Here is an 18889-nt window from a genome sequence, read left to right on the forward strand (position 1 = left end):
TTAGAGATCCTATTCAGATTCCTCTGTTGTCAAATCCATTACTATGATTATTTTAAGCCAGGACAAAGCATGAGCTATGCTCACGTGAAAGGTGAATAACTAATGTTTTCATCAATTTCATTACAATAGAACCCCAAATGGATAGCCACCCTGACGACTCATTATTTGGAACAGCACAGAGCAAACTAAGACAAACAGCAGAACACCAAGTTAAAGCGCCATCAGATTATTACTCTAATTTATCATAGATGTAGAAAGATTAGTTCACTGTCTTTTTATGCACTTTAATACTCTAAGGCACATTCACATGATTTTTTGTTTCCCCACTATATTTTATATTTTGATCCAAAATACGTTTTTCCTTTCCATATGGTTTACATTTGCAAAAACAAAGATTCAAGAGGGAAATATTTTGATCTAAACAGCAGTGGGGTCAGGCCATGCAAGTCACACAGTGTGCGTGACTAAAAAACAGCTTTAAGGCACTCCATCAGCTCTTCCCCTCCTACTTTACCTCCCTGGTCTCATACTAAAACCCAAGCCACAGACTTTGCGCCTCTAACCACAACTTACTCTTAGTATCTCAATATCTTCTATCTCACAGTCAGCCTCTTGCTCATGTCCTCTCTCTAGATTAGATCTTTCCTCTTCATGTTAATAGACCACTACTCTCCCCATCTTCAAAACACTCCTAAAATCACATCTCCTCCAAAATATCTTCCCCAAAATAGACATTATTTCCCTTATATGTCCACCCATCTGTGTCATCTGTGCACTTGTGTTTTGAGTACAGATTCCTTCTAATAATGATGTTTATGGTACTTGCTTAGCACTTACTATGTGCCAAGCACTGTTCTAAGTAGTGGAGTGGATACAGGCTAAGCAGGTTGGACACAGTCCCTCTCCAACATGGGGTCACATTCTTAATCCTCAATCTACAGATGAGACAACTGAAGCCCAGAGAAGTTAAGTAACTTGCCCAAGGTCATACAGCAGACATGCGGTGGAGCTGGGATTAGAGCCCATGTCCTTTTGACTCCCAAGCCCTTGCTCTATCCACTAAGCCATGCTGGTCATCTCACCCCCAGCCCCACAGCACTTAGGGAAATATCCTTATCCTCTTCCTTCACTCCATCTGTAACTTATTTTAGTATCTTGCTCCTCCTCTAGCCTGTAAATTCCTCATGGATAAGGGGATCATGTCTATCAGGTCCCTTGCAATGTACTCTCCCAAGGGCTTAGTACAGTGCTCTGAACATAATAATGCTCAAAAAAGTAATTAAGTGATTAAAAAGTAACGGTTGAAAATATAACACTATACAATAAAATGTCTCTGTTACACGATAGCATGCATTTGTTATGCTTCTTTTGGGGAGGCTGCAGTGATGCGAAGTTGGCATGCCTTTCCTACACTTTCAGTCAGTCAATCGTATTTATTGAGCACTTACTGTATGCAGAGCACTGTACTAAGCTCTTGGATAGTACAATATAGCAAAAATACCAGACACATTCCCTGCTCACAGTGAGCTTTCAGCAGTCTCTTAGTGTATTTCATGATATCGAATATTGCTCCAAAAATACAGCAAGGGCCATACTGGGCTAAATAAAAAACAGCCCAGAAATGGGGCAGGGTGGGGGGTGGGGAAGGTATGGGCTTCATTGGTGCCCACGACTGAAGAAAATCCCGTGATATAGAGCTATTCTGGGTGAGATAGGATGGGGCAAAGGAGTCCCACGGAAAGCAACAAGGGAGTTTGGTTGGACCAAAAATAGAAGAGATGTGGCTATTACTGCTAGCGTCCTATTTTCATTTTGTCCCATTGTGTGCTTCGGGGAACTTAGGTAACCCAGAGTGTTAGATTTGCTCTCTCCTCTATTAGACTGTAAAGCTTAATGGCAGGGCAGTATCTTTTCCTTTAATATGTTCCCTAAGTGCATTTGTTAGGTTCAAGCTCTGTTTCATTACCCTAATCTTACTGCATGGCTTACTTTTCATCAATGCACACTACTGGATCCAATCATATAGTACCTTTCAGGGATATTCCTTGATAAGGTTTGCTAAATGGCTCTGGGGACATGAGCCAGTGATGCTTTCCAAGTGTGATCACCATCACCTGACTAGGCCCTAGAGTGTCCTCCAGGGAAATGGATGTGAACTTCAGGGATATTAAAGGTGAAGATGCTTTCACTGAGCCACAGATGGACTGTGCGGGGCTGCTTGTGCCAACAACGCAGGAAATCTGTCTTCAACACAATAGAATGCACTTCTTAGATTGGAGCATTTTTGAAGAACAAAATAATTAATATCTGATGTGTTTGTTAAGCATTTACTATGTGCCAGGCAATGTTCTAAGAGCTGGGGTGGATACAAGCAAACCGGGTTGGACACAATCCTTTTTCCACACGGGGATCACAGTCTCAATCCTCATTTTACAAATGAGGTAACTGAGGCCCAGAAAACTGAAGTGACTTGCCCAAGGTCACAGGGAAGACAAATGGAGAAACCAGAATTAGTACCCAAGAACTTCTGACTACAGGCTCAGGCTCTATCCACTAAGCCATGCCGCTTTTCAACATACTGCTCAGATGGGAAATTATTACCAACCATGGCTTTATGTATCAATTTATCCCTTGCCTATTTTCCTTTCTTCTCATGCAATAATATTCAAGTTGATATTCTGGCCACATTCAAAAGAGTTGTTCAAATAATGAGGCCCAAAGTGGACTTTGACTTTAAGAAGCTGCATAATCAAGTAAAAATGTCTTATATTTATCTGAATTATGTCACTTCTTTGCTTCCCTCCAAATAAATAGGTCTACCTGAATGATTTTTGATGATTAACGTGATCTTTTGAGAAGAATTTAACCTCAGTTTGGAATGTGGGACCCACCCTCTAAAACATTAAAACAAAAGAGCTCCTTCGTTTCAAACAGCTGTCCAGTTTATTGAGTACAAATTTTAGACAGAAAACCTTTGAATTTGGGTGTCATTAGGTCAACCTTAAATAACTGAAAAAAACAAAATGCATAAAACAAAATCACTACAGAAACATGGAAAGGAAGAAGTTTACCCTTTGGGATTGCTAAATGATTTACAAAAATGATCTAGGTTAGTTCTGAGTTGAAATGGCGGTCATCCAGACCTTTCATCATGACACACCTTGTGGGAAATTCCCAGTGGTGATCATGTCAGATTGTGCTAAACATTCCCAATTAAAAGATCAATATAGAAAGGAGAGGTTGTTTTTGGGCAGTGGCTTCAAAAGAATTCTGAGTCCAGGAAGCAACAGCAGAGACTGTGAGCCCCTGCTAAAAGCAAACATAAAAACACAATAGAGAATCTAAGAGAGCAACATGTGGGCCCATTTTAGTCCTTTTAGCCGCAAAGCCTCCCCACATCAGACAGATCATAGATTTCAATCAATCAATCATATTTATTGAGCACTTACTGTGTGCAGAGCAGTGTATTAAGTGCTTGGGAGAGTACAATATAACAGAGTTGGAATACATGTTTCCTGCCCACAGTGAGCATACAGTTTTATAATATAAGTTCCCTGTAGGCAAGGTGGGAGGTGTCTACAAAATGTGTTGAATTATACTTTCCCAGCACTTAGTACAATGCTCTACAAACAGCAAACTCTCTGTAAATATCTTAGACAATCAACATGGCTTAGTGGACAGAGCCTGGGCTTGGAGGTCAGAGGTTGTGGGTTCTAATCCTGGCTCTGCAACTTGTCTGCTGTATGACTTTGGGCAAGTCACTTCATTTGTCTGTGCCTCAGTTACCTCATCTGTAAAATGGGGATTAAAACTGAGCCCCACGTGGGACAACCTGATTACCTTGTATCTACCAGCGTGGCTCAGTGGAAAGAGCGTGGGCTTTGGAGTCAGGGCTCATGAGTTCGAATCCCAGCTCTGCCACTTGTCGGCTGTGTGACTGTGGGCAAGTCACTTAACTTCTCTGTGCCTCAGTTCCCTCATATGTAAAATGGGGATGAAGACTGTGAGCCCCACGTGGGACAACCTGATTCCCCTATGTCTACCCCAGCGCTTAGAACAGTGCTCGGCACATAGTAAGCGCTTAACAAAAATACCAACATTATTACCCAGTGCTTAGAACTGTGCTTGGCACATAGTAAGAACTTAACAAATACCAAATTATCATTATTATTAAATGAATTCATTTAAATCCCTCCTAATGTCCCACCTCCTCCAATATGCCTTCCCTGATAAATTCTCCAGTACCCTGAATCTTATCATCCCCTCTGCCAAATTCAGCATTTATGAAGATATTAACACCTTCACTGATGTTTGGGTATAAATGTCTGGTCAATTCATTTATTTTGGCCCCTTTAGTGGTAAATATTTTTGTGTTAGTCTCTGCAATTAGAGTGTAAGTGGGCAAGCAATATAACATTTCACGTCCTAACGCTGTCCTGGAATGCCCTCCCTCCTCACCTCCACCAAACTAACTCTGCCCCTCTTCAAAGCCCTACTGAGAGCTCACCTCCTCCAAGAAGCCTTCCAAGATGGAGCCTCCCTTTGTCTCTGCTCCTCCTCCCCTCCCCCCTCACCCTCTGCTCTTCCCCCTTCCCCTCCACTCAGCACAGTGCTCATTTGTATATATTATTTGTATATATTATTTATTACCCTACTTCTTTTGTTAATGAGGTGTACATCCCCTTGATTCTTTTTATCTTGCTGATGTTGTCTTGTTTTTGTTTTGTACTATTTTGCTCTGCTGTCTGTTTCCCCTGTTTAGACTGTGAGCCCGGCATTGGGCAGGGATTGTCTCTAACTGTTGCCGAATTGTACATTCCAAGTGCTTAGTACAGTGCTCTGCACATAGTAAGCCTTCAATAAATATGAATGAATGAATGAATGAATGAAAAAGTTGCTCGGTATTTTCCAAGTTCCTTGTGCAGAGCACAGCACAAATTGGACACTTCATAAAAGCTTGGTGCTCCTGTTGCTACTATTTATAGTATGGCTATTTACGCAGTGCTTGGCACATAGTAAATCCTTAACAAATACCATTACTACTATGCTGCTGCTGCTACTTTGGTATTTTTTGGTATTAAGTGCATACCATGTGCTAGGCACTGTATTAAGTCCTGAAGTAGAATCTACCTAATCAGATTGGACCCAGTCCATGCATAAAATAATAGCTGTGGTACTTGGTAAGAGCTTTCTCTGTGCCAAGCACCATTCTAAGCACTGGGGTAGATTCAAGTCAATCATGTTGGACACAGTCCCTGTCCAACATAGGGCTCACATTCTTAATCCCCATTTTAAAGATGAGGTACTGAGGCAAAGAGAAGTTACGTGATTTGCCCAAGGTCACACAGCAAACAAGTGGAGGTCAGGATTAGAACCCAAGTACTTCTGACTCCCAAGTCTGTGCTCTTTTCATTAGGCCACACTGCTTCTCTTTTACATGCAGTGGGGATGAATCAAAACTTTAATGCTTGAGTTTTGATCTCCCAGTTAGAGAACTTGAGATAAGGAGTGTGGTATCTCTGTCTGATCTTTAGGGTGGCAACTCTGTGCTATTTCACATTATTCAATCGATCAAGCAGATTTATTGAATGCTTAACATAACCAGGGCATTGTACTAAGCATTTGGGAAATGCCCTGCAAAGGAGTTGGTAGATGCAACCCCTGCCCACCAGGACCTTACCATCCACAGAGGGAAGCAGAGTGGCCTATTGGAAAAGGCATAGGCCTGGGAGTCAAAGGACCCAGGTTCTAATTCTGGCTCTGCCACTTGTCTGCTGCAAGTCCTTGGGCAAGTCACTTACCTTCTCTGCGCCTCAGTGTCTTTATCTGTAAATCGGGAATTAAAGCATATGTCCTCCTTCTTAGACTATGAGCCGCATGTGGGTCAGGGACTGTGCCCAACCTGCCAGTCTCGTACTTACCCCAACACTTAGTACAGTGTTTGGCACATACTAAGTGCTTAATCAATACCATGATTATGATTACAGGTAGAAACAGACATTAAAATAGATTAAGAGGTTGGGGAAATGACAGAGTAAATATATCATAAATATCACAAGGAACAAAAACATTACAATAAAGCACAAGAAAAACCCTGAAAAATAATACAGGTTGCCACAAAATGCTTGATAGATGAGAATCCAAGTGACTTTAAAATCAATTTGTGTCTTTGATTTATTTGTCAGCGTGGCCCTGCAAGCTAATTTAAGCCTAGACACTGAAATTCAAACTAACAGAATGTTCCCTTCAACAGGTTTTCAAACAAGTGTAAAATATTTATCAACCCACTAAAAATGTTGATCAACCAGTCAATCAATCAATAGCATTTATTAATTATCTGCTCTATGCAAAACATTATGCTAAAATCTAGGGAGTGTAAAAATGAGTTAAAAGAAAATTCCTGTCCTTGAGGAGTTTATAATTTAGTGAGGGATATGGCCAAAAAGCAAATTACACACAATCAATCAACCATATTTATTGAGTACTGTACTGAGCACTTGGGAGAATACAATAGAGCAGAGTTGTTTATACAGATGTATATGTATATATAAGGTGCAAATATAAATATTTACAGATAGAAAGAAACAATAATGATAATTATGGTATTTGTTAAGCGCTTACTATGTGCCAAGCTCTTTTCTAAACTCTGGGGTAGATACAAGATAATCAGGTAATCCCACGTGGAGTTTAATCCCCATTTTACAGATGAGGGAATTGAGGCACAGAGAAGTGAAATGACTCGCCCAAAATCAATAGCTGATAAGTGGTGAAGCCAGAATTAGAACCCACGACCTCTGACTCCCAAGCCAGGGCTCTTTCTAGTAAGCTTCGTGTGGTTTGATGGAAGAGTCAAGTGTCAGAAAGAAAAAGATATTAGAGAGAGGCTCTGTGGATAAAGAAGCGTTTGAATAGTAAAGTATGTAAATAGGTATTTACAGAAGTACTTGGGCAAGTACAGAAGTGACAATGAGGTGTTTATATGGAATTTGAACTGGGGAGAAGGTAGATTTATCAGGAAAGCCTCCTGGAAGAGGTGGGATTTCAGAGGGACAATGAAGATGGGGAGAGCTGTGGTGTGGTAAATTTGAAGGGGGAGGGAGTTTGTGGCAGAAGGAAGGTTATGAGTAAAGAAAGTCATGTATTATGACCATACTCGGAGAGATGAGAATGAGGCATAGTGAATATGTTAGCTTGAAAAGTTGAAGAGGACAAAATTCAATAGTATTTCAGTCATATTTACTGAGCACTTACTATGTGCAGAGGACAGTACTAAGTGCTTAGCAATGTCCTTTCAGCTTGTGGTGTGCAGCAGTAGAGGAGAAAGGATAGGGTAAAGGCAGAGTGCTGATGGAGTACCTTAGGACTCTGTTGCTCCTCTCCCAGCTTCATGTCTGCCCCTTTTCCAACTGGTACTGCACTCTACTGCCAGTATGGTGTTTCTTAAAAAAAATCATTTTGCACACATCACCCACTCCTCAAAAATCTAGCTGCCCATTCATCTTCAAAGCAGAAACATCTCACAGCTTTAAAGCACTCAAGCATCTCTCTCTAACCCCACCTATCTTCTTTTTTTTCCCACTACAACCCAACCTGCACTCTTTGCCCCACTAACTTATTCGCTATCTCTTGATCTCATCATTTTTGCCATCTAATCTGTACTTCTGCCTGGAACTCCCCTGCCCCACCCCTTTTATATCTGACAGACAACCACTGTCTTCATCTTCAAAGTCCTTCTAAAATCGTATCTGCCCTAGGAAGCCTTTCCTGACATCATTTATCTCTCCAGGCTATTTTCCCTCCATACTGTATCCATCACCAACACATTTGAATCCCTACCCTCTAAGCACTTTGGTAATCACCCAATTCCCATAACATTTATATATATAACCTTATACTCAGTTGCTTTACCAAATTGTCACATATTTTAATGTTAGTCTCCCCAGCTGGATTTTAAGATCATTTAGGGCAAGTATCTGGTCTACCTACACTACTGGACTCTCCAAAGAGGTTTGCACAGTGCTCTTCACACAGTAAGCAGCATTGATTGTTTGATTAAAACCACTTGTCCTGAGTCTCTGCTTACATGTAAAGGAAAAAGTAATTATTAAAAGTTTTTCATATGGTATTTGTTAAGTTTCTCCTATGTGTCAAAGCAGTATTTTAAGCACTTGGGTAAACACACGTTTATCAGGTTACATACAGTCCCTGTTACTCATGGGACTCACAATCTAAATTGGATGGAGGAGGATTTTACAGATGAGGCAAATGAGGCACAGAAAAGTTAAATGACTTGCCCAAAGTCACACAGCAGGTACATGGCAGAGTTGGAATTAATACTCAGGACCTCTGACTCCCAGGCCTATCCCCTTTCCACTAGGTCACAATGCTTCCCTTTTTTATGGTATTTGCTACTGAATGAATGAATGAATGAATGAATGAATGGGCTGTAGGCAGGAGGGACTGGAAACAGGGTGACACGTATGGTGGCTGCTATAGTAGTCTAGCCAACTCTGTATACTGTACTCTCCCAAGCACTTAGTATGGTGCTCTACACACAATAAGAGCTCAATAAATATGATTGAATGCTTGCTTGATTGGTTGATACCCAGAAAGGTAGAGGCCATTTGAGAATCAAGAGGAAGAGGCATATCTGGAAAAGAGTTTGGAGGAAAAATGATTCATCCTCCCCATATATAGTAAACACATGTCATAAAACAAATACAATTAACATGTGCTTGTTCTGACCCATCATACCTCATTTCCTGGTCCTAAGTCATTAGAGATCTGGCTATTTTCAGGAATGTCCTGAACACATCCCTAAGCCTGTGTTCGATCCCACATTAAGGGCAGGCATTTACAAGTGTTAACTTGTTTATTTCCTGAAGTAAAGATGTATGAGTGATTTCACTTCACATTGTCCTTGTACTTTCAATAGTCCTGGGTTGACATTCGATGTATGTGAAACATCTATTATGTTTATAACCCTTCACTGAGAACAATTTATCTCTTTCTACTTTTCAATTCCTTTCACAATTTTAAAGATTTTTCTTAGGTCACCTCCAAATGTCTTCCTCTATAAATCTAACCACAATAAAGGATATTAGGGGTATTCTATGCATAGTATTAAGCTTGGGGTGAGCTAGGGCTGATGATCATTCATTCTTTCAACTGTATTTATTGAGTGCTTACTGTGTGCAGAGCACTGTACTAAGCTTTTGGAAAGTACAATTCAGCAACAAGTAGAGACAATCCCTGCCCGTTAACAGGCTCACAGTCTAGAAGTGGGGAAACAGATAGCGAAACAAGTAAACAGGCATCAGTAGCATCAATATGAATAGAATTACAGATAAATACACATCATTGATAGAATAGCATAATAAATATGTACAAATATACACAAGTGCTGTGGGGTGAGGAGGGGGGGTCGAGCAGAGGGAGTGGTTGGGGGTGAAGGTGAGGAGGATGAGCAGAGGTAAAGGGGAGGCTTAGTCTGGGAAGACCTCCTGGAGAAATGAGCTTTCAGTAGAGCTTTGAAGGAGGGAAGTGTGCTAGTTTGGCGGATGTGAGGAGGGAGAGCATTCCGGGCCAGAGGTAGGATGTGGGCCCGGGGTTGACAATGGGACAGGTGAAAATGAGGCACACTGATAAGGTTAGCAGCAGAGGAGTGGAGTGTGCGGGGTGGGCTGTAAAAGGCAAGAAGGAAGGTGAGGTAAAAAGGGGCAAAGTAATGGAAAGCTCTGAAGTCAGTAGTGAGCAGTTCTTGCTTGATATAGGGGTTGATAGGCAATCACTGGAGACTTTTGAGGAGGAGGGTGACATGCCCAGGGCTTTTCTGTAGAAATAATAATAATAATAATGATGATGATGATTATGGTAAATGTTAAGTGTTTACTATGTGCCAAGCACTGTTCTAAGCACTGGGGGAGATACAAGGTAATCAGGTTGTCCCACGAGGGGCTCAAAGTCTTAATCCCCATTTTACAGATGAGGTAACTGAGACCCAGAGAAGTTAAGTGAGTTGCCCAAAGTCACACAGCTGACAAGTTACAGAGCCAGGATTAGAACCATAATCTCTGATCTCCAAGCCCATGCTCTTTCTACTGAGCCATGCGAATAGAAGTCAAGAATTCCATTTATGCCTGTCCACTAAATCATTGTGGTATGGTGGAATCCAAATCTCTGAGTTTCCAGTTCCTTGAAACAGTGAAAGTGAGATCTACCTCTGACCCATGGAGACTCTTTAATGGAAGTGCATGACAAGAAGCAGGGAACCAGTGTTATAACAAAAATCCCTGGCATACAACTTCAGTAGGTGATTAGGCGATCCATTAGGACAAAGCCTGCACCTGCTTTGTACCCAGTGAGTAAGCTCAATGTGGACTCGGTATGTGTCTGATAACTCCGTTGTATTGTGATCTCACAAGCATTTAGTACAGTGGTCTGCATGTAGTAAGTGCTCAATAAATACCATAATAAATGCTCAGTGAATACTTCTGATCGTTTGATCATGGAAAGTTAGCTAAATAAGGACTTCAGGGGTGCCAAGGTATGGGTAGTCATAATTCCTTAGAACCTGGAGGAATCACAGTTCTTGGAGAAAAGAGAGAGAAAAGGAAGGTTGAAAAGCATAGTTCAGAAGATGCTATGTTTCCTGTGAAGTGAACAGTATCAGTGAACAGATGTACCCAGAGAATGCATAATAAAGCAATTGACTCAGGATGCCTCATCATCATCACCAATGGCATTTATTGAGTGCTTACTATGTACAGCACACTGTATTGAGCGCTTGGAAGAGCACAGTATGGGAGCTCTGGCAGACATATTCTCTGCCCACCAATAGGGGAGGGGAGGCAGTGCTGTGTGGCAAGGAGGCTGTCCAGGGGGTAATATTATTTATAAATGTCCAGGAATCTGCCCACTGGAAGTGGCACAGATGGTATCAGGGTTCAGAGAGGAGAATGTCATGCAACTTAAGGGTCAAGGGTCATGGTTACCCAAGAAAAACATTAGAGATGTGAGGTTTCAAATGGGTTCCATATGATGCTGTACTTTATGGGTGAGGAAAGGAAAACTTACCCCAGCTTATGGGCAACTAAATGTCTGAGACTGGCTCTATCAGTGATGTAGCCATTGGAAGGAGATTAGTGTGAAAGATGATATTGCTCAGTGGAAAGAGCATGGGCTTGGGAGTCAGAGATCATGGGTTTGACACTTGTCAGCAGTGTGACTGTGGGTGACACTTAACTTCTCTGTGCCTCAAGTTAGCTTATCTGTAAAATGGGGATTAAGACTGTGAGCCTCACCTGGGACAACCTGATTACCCCGTATCTATCCCAGCACTTAGAAGAGTGCTCTACACATAGTAAGTGCTTAACAAATACCAACATTATTATTATATTCTGACTAATGTGACACTGTGTATAAAGCCTGATCACCTGAGAAGATGCTCCAGACTAGCTTGGAAACTACAATTGCAAGAGGTCTTTAAGATATTTTGAAGGAAGATGGTTGTCAATTTCTTGTTCAGAAAAGAATCAAGATATGAACAGCTTTTTCAAATGGAGGCCTTGAGGGGATTGTGCATGAAACTATCATGACATGCAGTGAGACAATGTTGTAACATAGCATCCACTAATTCATCTCCATTTGTTGACATACTAGCAGATCTCATTTTTAACAAATTATTGCAGTAAAATATAGTCTATCTCAGTCAATGGTGAGATGAAATGCTAATTAAAAAAAGAAACTTCCTTCTTGTTTCAATACTGGGAAGGGTAAATCCATTGCTAGTATTAAGGAAAGGTGGAATGGAACAACTCTGTAAAGGGCATTCCAATAAAGCATGACATTTCTAAAATCAGCTCTTTATTGGATAACAATAGACAGTCACTCAATTAAGGAACACTCAGTGAACCTGGAATTAAACTCTGTTTGGTGAAATGTGAATGATTTCTGAGTATGACCTGGAAGGTACTCAAGGAAAGGATGAGAAGAATTAATTCTGTTTTCTCATCAGAAAGTAAAAGACTAACCAAAATGAATGCAAGTTCAACACTTCAAAAAAATATTGACCATTTTGTTTATTGTATATGCTTCCCAGTGCCATTTTCAGAATGCGGTTACTACACCAGCTTCAAAGCTCAAGCACTCACAGTGTCTTCATATTTTGGAATGTGTTCACAGTCATGAGAAGGGTTTTCAGTGAATCAACTGTATTTATTGAGTGTTCACTGTGTGCAGAGCACTGTAGTAAGTGCTTGGGAAAGTGTGCAGATCCAAATATATTCTCAGATGAAAAGGCCCCCCAGACCAAATTTAGAATTATCCATCTTGCTTAAAGAAAACTCCATAATGGCAAAATTTATCTCTAGCTGTATATGTGTCCCATCCTCACTTTACACACACAGAAACTGCCCACTTTTTTGTTGCTGTGTTTATTTGCTGCACCTGACATGATTAGCACTTTGCCACCATTCCACAGGATCCTTTTGAAGCTTGTACTCCAAAAATGAAAGCAACATAGAATAGAGGATAGAGCACAGATCTGGGGGTCAGAAAGACCTGGGTTCTAATCCTGACTACACCACTTGTCTGATGTGTGCCCTTAGGCAAGTCACGTCACTTCTCTGTGCTTCAGTCACCTCCTCTGTGAAATGGGATTAGGACTGTCAGCCCTATGTGGAACAGGGACTACATCCATCCTGTTTAATTTGATTATAATAATAATAATTATCATTATAATGGTATTTGTTAAGTGTATATTATGTTCCAGGCACTGTTCTAAGCAATGGGGTGGGTATCAGCAAATCATGTTGGACACAGTCCCTGTCCCACGTGGGGCTCCAAGTCTCAATCCCCATTTTACAGATGAGGTAACTGAGGTACAGAGAAATGAAGTGATTTGCCTAAGGTTTTGCAAAGCAGACAAGGATTTGCACAGCAGACAAGTGGTGGAACCGGGATTAGAATGCATGACCTTCTGACTCCCAGATCAGTGCTCTATCAACTATGCCAGCTCTTAGTATCTACTCCAACTCTTAAGTACAGGGCCTGGAATATAATAAGTGCTTAGCGATTACCATAAAAAATGAATCAAATAAATAAAGAGACACTGCCCTGTGGATTTCAGCACGCCATTCTTTTCTGTCTTGGAATTGTCTCTCAGTTTTCAGCTGAGATGCAGCATTGGATCAGATTTTGTGTTTGGATCCTTAAAACATTTCCTTTGTCCTCACTGCTTTTGTTCCCTAGTTTTACTTCACAGAAGGGGTTTAGGTATCCTGCTGACGTCCATTCTCCTCACCTGTGGGAACCAGTGAAGGGATGTTGAGGTAACAACAGCCTCTAAATGAAATGCAAAATAAAGTAACTTCCTTACAATGCACTCCTACAAGATCAGAAGAGAAATAACTCTTTCTTCATCAGTCCCTTTTGGGACAGAATGGAAAGGACTACCCTCTAGTTATTGACAACTTAATTTGACACTAATGGAGGAAGTTAGCTTCATTGCAGCAATTTGTAGACTCACAGCTTCAGACCGATCAAACAGGGAAGCTAGCAATATTCTCTGGAGATTAGTAAATATATACAAGCTTGCTAGTTCTCCCTGGATTCTCCTCAAACTGGGCCCATTTACAAATCCCAGTGGCCTAGTGCAGTTAATTATTCAATTGTATTTATTAAACACTTGCTGTGGGCAGACCACTGTACTAAGTGCTTTGGAGAATACAAGGTAACAGACTTGCTAGTCACAGTTCCAAATCCACAAAGAACTTACACTCTAGAGGGGGAGAAGGTTAGATCTATGCTTACAGGGCCAGCAAATCCACCTCTGGGTTTCCTGATCTTCTCAAAACCTTTGCTTTAAGAGAACTCCCTCTCCTCTAATTGCTGCAGTGTCTACTAATGTCTGTGGTAGTGAACTGCCAATATTCCCCTGCTACAGCTTAACAAATACCAACATTATTATTTTTTATGATGTACTCCATTATGCCTTTAAATGGTTTATTCCATCCCCCTGGTTTGTACTCCCTTTAGTTCCCAGTGAAGTAACAGTTCCCTCGAAGTGTAACCAACAGCACACCACGAAGCAGCGTGGCTCAGTGGAAAGAGCCTGGGCTAGGGAATCAGAGGTCATGGGTTCTAATCCCGGCTCCACCGCTTGTCAGCTGTGTGACTTTGGGCAAGTCACTTAACTTTTCTGTGCCTCAGTTGCTTCATCTGTAAAATGGGGATTAAGACTGTAGGGCTAACCTGATCATCCTGTATCCCCTCAACACTTAGAACAGTGCTTTGCAAATAGAAAGTGCTGAACAAATGTCATCATTAATTATTTCATTCAATATATTTATTGAGTGCTTACTATGTGCAGAGCACTGTACTAAGCATTTGGAATGTACATATTGGCAACAGATAATTAATATGGAGTGTAACAAGAGGATCAGCACTGCTTAGAAGAAAGCATACAGGCCTGGGAGTCTGAGGACCTGGCTTCTAATGCCGCCTCTGCCATTTGTCTCCTATGTGATCTTCCACAAGTCACCTAAATTCGCTGTGTCTCAGTTGCTTCATCAGTAAAATGACACTGGAATATCTGACCTCCTGCCTACTTCGAATATGAGCCAAATGTGGGACAGGGACTGTATCCAAGTTGCTTTAAAATTATATCTACCCCAGTACTTAGATCAGTTCTTGAGACCTAATGAGCACTTAACAAATACCATTAAAAAGGAGGGGAGTTCTTGCTTGGACTGTCATAAGTGATGGAAGTTTACAGGGCCTAGTGAAAAGCGCATGGACCTTGGAGCTTGAGGACTTGGGTACTAATCTTGGCTCTGCCATTTGCTTTCTATGTGACTTTAGGCAAGTCACTTTACTTCTCTGGGCTTCTATTTTCTCAAGATGGGAACACAGTGACTGTTTTGGCTCCTACTTAGAATTTGATCTCCACTGTGACAGGGACTGAGACCAACCTTATTCCCCCGTTTAGATTGTGAGCCCATTGTTGGGTAGGGATGGTCTCTATCTGTTACCGAATTGTACATTCCAAGCGATTAGTACAGTGCTCTGCACATAGTAAGCACTCAATAAATATGATTGAATGAATGAATGAAATATATTCCAGTGTTTAGTACAGTGCTTGGCACATAATGAGCTCATAACAAATACAATTATTATTATTGTAATCATTAAACCACACAACCCTGTAGACCTTTTCGCAAGGAAAATAGTACTAGCAGGAATCCTGAAAATAGCTGACAAAAGTGGGCAATGGAAACCACAGTTCCAGGTGTGGTGGAACCAGTTATACAAAGCTGCAGTTGCTTCATAAAACTCTTGAGTGAATGACGTTTTCTTGCTCGCCTAACTTGCTTATTGCTCTTCCTTTCCCAGGAGGAACATGGTTGGTAAAGAGAAGGAATGTGAGTGGCACTTCAGAAAATAATTCCTCCCTTCCTCATTCAGATTTGCCATCCTGAAGACTCATTCCAGAAGTGACAGGATTGAGGCTCATCCATCATTTTCCATAGGAGATCAACATCAATGAAGCAGTTGCCTGCGTCATCCATGGTCACTCCTCCTCCAAGATATAGAATCTCATCCTGTGACTGTCACCAGTTGTCTAGTGAAAGACATGATTACAGTGAAATGGTTTCTCTGACGTCAACCAAAGTTTGAAGCTTCAATATTACAAGATTAAACATGTCTTCCTTCAGTATTTGACAGAGAAAAATCTTCCATTTTTCAAAGTTTAATAAAACTGGAAAATAATATGCAAAATCCAAATGATCCAAAATTCAAAATGATCAGTCCTTTTAGGAAGACCCTAAATTTTCCTTTTCATCCTTCTCCCCTTACCCAACTGTTTATAGATCCATAAGAAAAAAATGATCCTGATTTCATAAATTCTTACTGTTCTTGCAGGTCAATATAGAGCTGGCAATAACTTGAAGCATCGACATCAAATTTTCAAACAAAATCAGCTCCTTAACATATGTGATTCGACCGAGAGGAGGGGATTTTAAAATATGAGCAAAATCACAAACTGTCCTTAAAGAATATTGGCATTTCCTGAGGGATTGAGATTCGGTGAATTTAATGTATGGAATATTTCTGAAGTGTTGGTATTTTTAAAGAAAATCACCAAATTAATTAAGGAATAAAAACAACAATAGATAATTACTAAGAAACAACCTCAAGTTTCCTTGACTCTGAATACGATTACCTTCTTACTAAAATAGAATGTAGACTATAATAAGAATGGTGTAATGAGCAGTTTTCTCCAAACCTCAAAACAAATTGTAGTTAGGCAACGAAAATGACTGAAAGTTATTCACTTTCCTCATTCACACAGTCTATCTGATGGCTTCTACCCAGTATTAGCAGCAGAAAGACTACAGTTGACATAATGGCCAACTTCCTCCACCCAATCAAATGCTATATTTTAGCCATCCTTTGAGGTTACTGAGCAGGTGTGGCAGGGAGAAAGAAGCTCCTGGCAAGATTTGCTTTTTCAATGAAGTTTTTCTGTCAATTGAATCAAAAACATGACTCATGGTGGCATTTGGCAGCTGGGAAGAAAGTTCAAGATGATTATTTTTTTCCAAATGAGGCTTGGAAAGTCTCATATGGTGAGCAAATATCTCATTAAAGAGCCCCTGAGATTAGGGAAGGGAGATAGGTAAGAGAAGGAGTGATAATTAAGGGTTGGAAGAAGTAGGGTACGAGGTGGAAAAAAACAAACATACCCAAGTGATGAAAAGAGAAAAAAAATGACAGGGAAAATAGCCCTTATGTAGAAATTGTTCTCCTAAACTTCCCAAGGAACCAGTCTGAGGTACTTTCAGCTGGTGATTCACCAATGACATGCTCAGATACAGTTGGCTAGATCCGGTTGTCATATGTGGTCCACCAGCCAACTGGAACCTTTTCCTGGATGGTGAAGTGGGAAGGGAAGTCACTCTACTTATTGCAGAAACGATCAAGGGCACGCCTGCCTTACTAATCCTCTATTGCATCAGTTTAACTTGTGATGTCTTCTTCCATGCTTTAAAAAAAAAAATACAGCAATGGGGATGATCTCTAAGGGGTGTATTTAACGTTGGAAACAATTAAGAAGGCTGTTCCATCATCCTAGTGGATAAAGCACGGGCCTAAGAGTCAGAGGACCTGTCTTCTAATCCCAGCTCCACCATTCACCATTCAACAAGTCACAACTTTTCTTTGCCTCCATTTTCTCAACTGCAAAATAAGGGTTCAATACCTGTTCTCCCTCCTAAATAGGCTGCAAACATTATGGAAGATAGGGATGGTGTCTAGCCTGATTAACTTGTCTCTACTTTGTAACTTATACCTTGTAATTTGTATCTCTAGACTGTAAACCCACCTGGGGAAGGAATTGTCTCTCTTTATTGCTGTATTGTATGTTCCAAGTGCTTAGTACACTGTGTGCTCTGCACACAGTAAGTGCTCAATAAATATGGTTGAATGAATGAATGAATACCACAGTTCCTAGAAAAGTGCTAGTAAGCCCTTAAAAATACCATAAACAAAAGGTTTTCACTGAACTCTTTGTCAACATTACTCCTGATTTAATATCCCACTAGGTGGCTTGCTGAAGTGGTTGAGCTCAAGTACAATTACATTTTGAAGTTTTTTAGGACCTTTGTGTGCCAAAGGGCATTTTGAGCAAAATGTAGGAATCAAGGCTAAGGGGCTGACACAAAGGTGGAATGAATCATCAGCAGCAGAGTCCATAGCAAAAGTATACAAACTTTTCTGAACTCATAGTTTCCCCGCAATATGTGCTTAGTATGCTCCAGTGAAAAAACAGGAAAATAATGAATACATGGAAATTTTTCATCTTCAGATGCCCTATTAAATCATCAACAGGGAAAAATATATTTGGAAGCTTCCTGAATGAGAAAGATTAACATTTGTATGATCACCAACTGCATAGGCAATTCGGTGATGTTTGGATCTATGATCCTGATTATTTAGAATGAGAATATTTCTATTGTCCAAATATGTCATTACTCAAACTGAATTAGCCAGTGTCCTTGCATGTCAATTGAGAGGGCTAGTTTGTCTTTGGATACTAGCAATGTTTAAAATAGCAGTCAAAATAGTTGGCTATAAAGTTGCATCTTTTGGTAATACTTATATGTTTTTCTAGTACCCATAATATTGATGCATAAATGCTCAAAGTGGACAACCAAATAGAAGCTAGTGGACATTCTTTGGTGAATTTTGCAAGAACAGTTGGGCTTCCTTTTAATTGAACTTTTCTTCTGTTCTACATAAACCTTGTCACCTTTCATTACTAAAACCCATTCAATTCATTTGGTCTCTGCCAGTTTGAGAACAGTTCCAGGAACAAGTTTAATTAGTTGAAAGGAGCCTCTTTCAGCCACTGGATTCATGGAACATACACCCTGAACATCATGTACTTGGCCTTACTACTCCCAGGGCACTGGTTCACACCAAGATTTTCTTGGACTGCAAATGACAGACAAACAAAATGGTCAAACCTTCCAGTTTATCTCAGCCAGAAATTTTAGAAATTTCACCGTATTCATTTCATGAGAGAAATGTTGAGTCTTGAACCCAAATCCTTTGAACCTTTTCTATTTATTTGTTCTTTCCAATTTCAAAATGTGCCCAGTGCCAGAAAGGCCTCCGGGTGGACATACAAAATTTGTTAAAAAAAATACATAAACATCAACTGAACTAAACCACAGAGGAACACATGGGAACTTTCCAGATGGAATAATTTATATATTAGTCATCAGAGAGCCAAACCAAAAAGATAGGTCTTGAATCAGAAAAGGAACAAAATTAAGGAACATTAGGACAAGAAAGAGAGGGAAATTCCAAAACTTCATGGCCA

This window comes from Ornithorhynchus anatinus, chromosome 4, assembly GCF_004115215.2.
Source record: "Ornithorhynchus anatinus isolate Pmale09 chromosome 4, mOrnAna1.pri.v4, whole genome shotgun sequence".
Taxonomy (NCBI): domain Eukaryota; kingdom Metazoa; phylum Chordata; class Mammalia; order Monotremata; family Ornithorhynchidae; genus Ornithorhynchus; species Ornithorhynchus anatinus.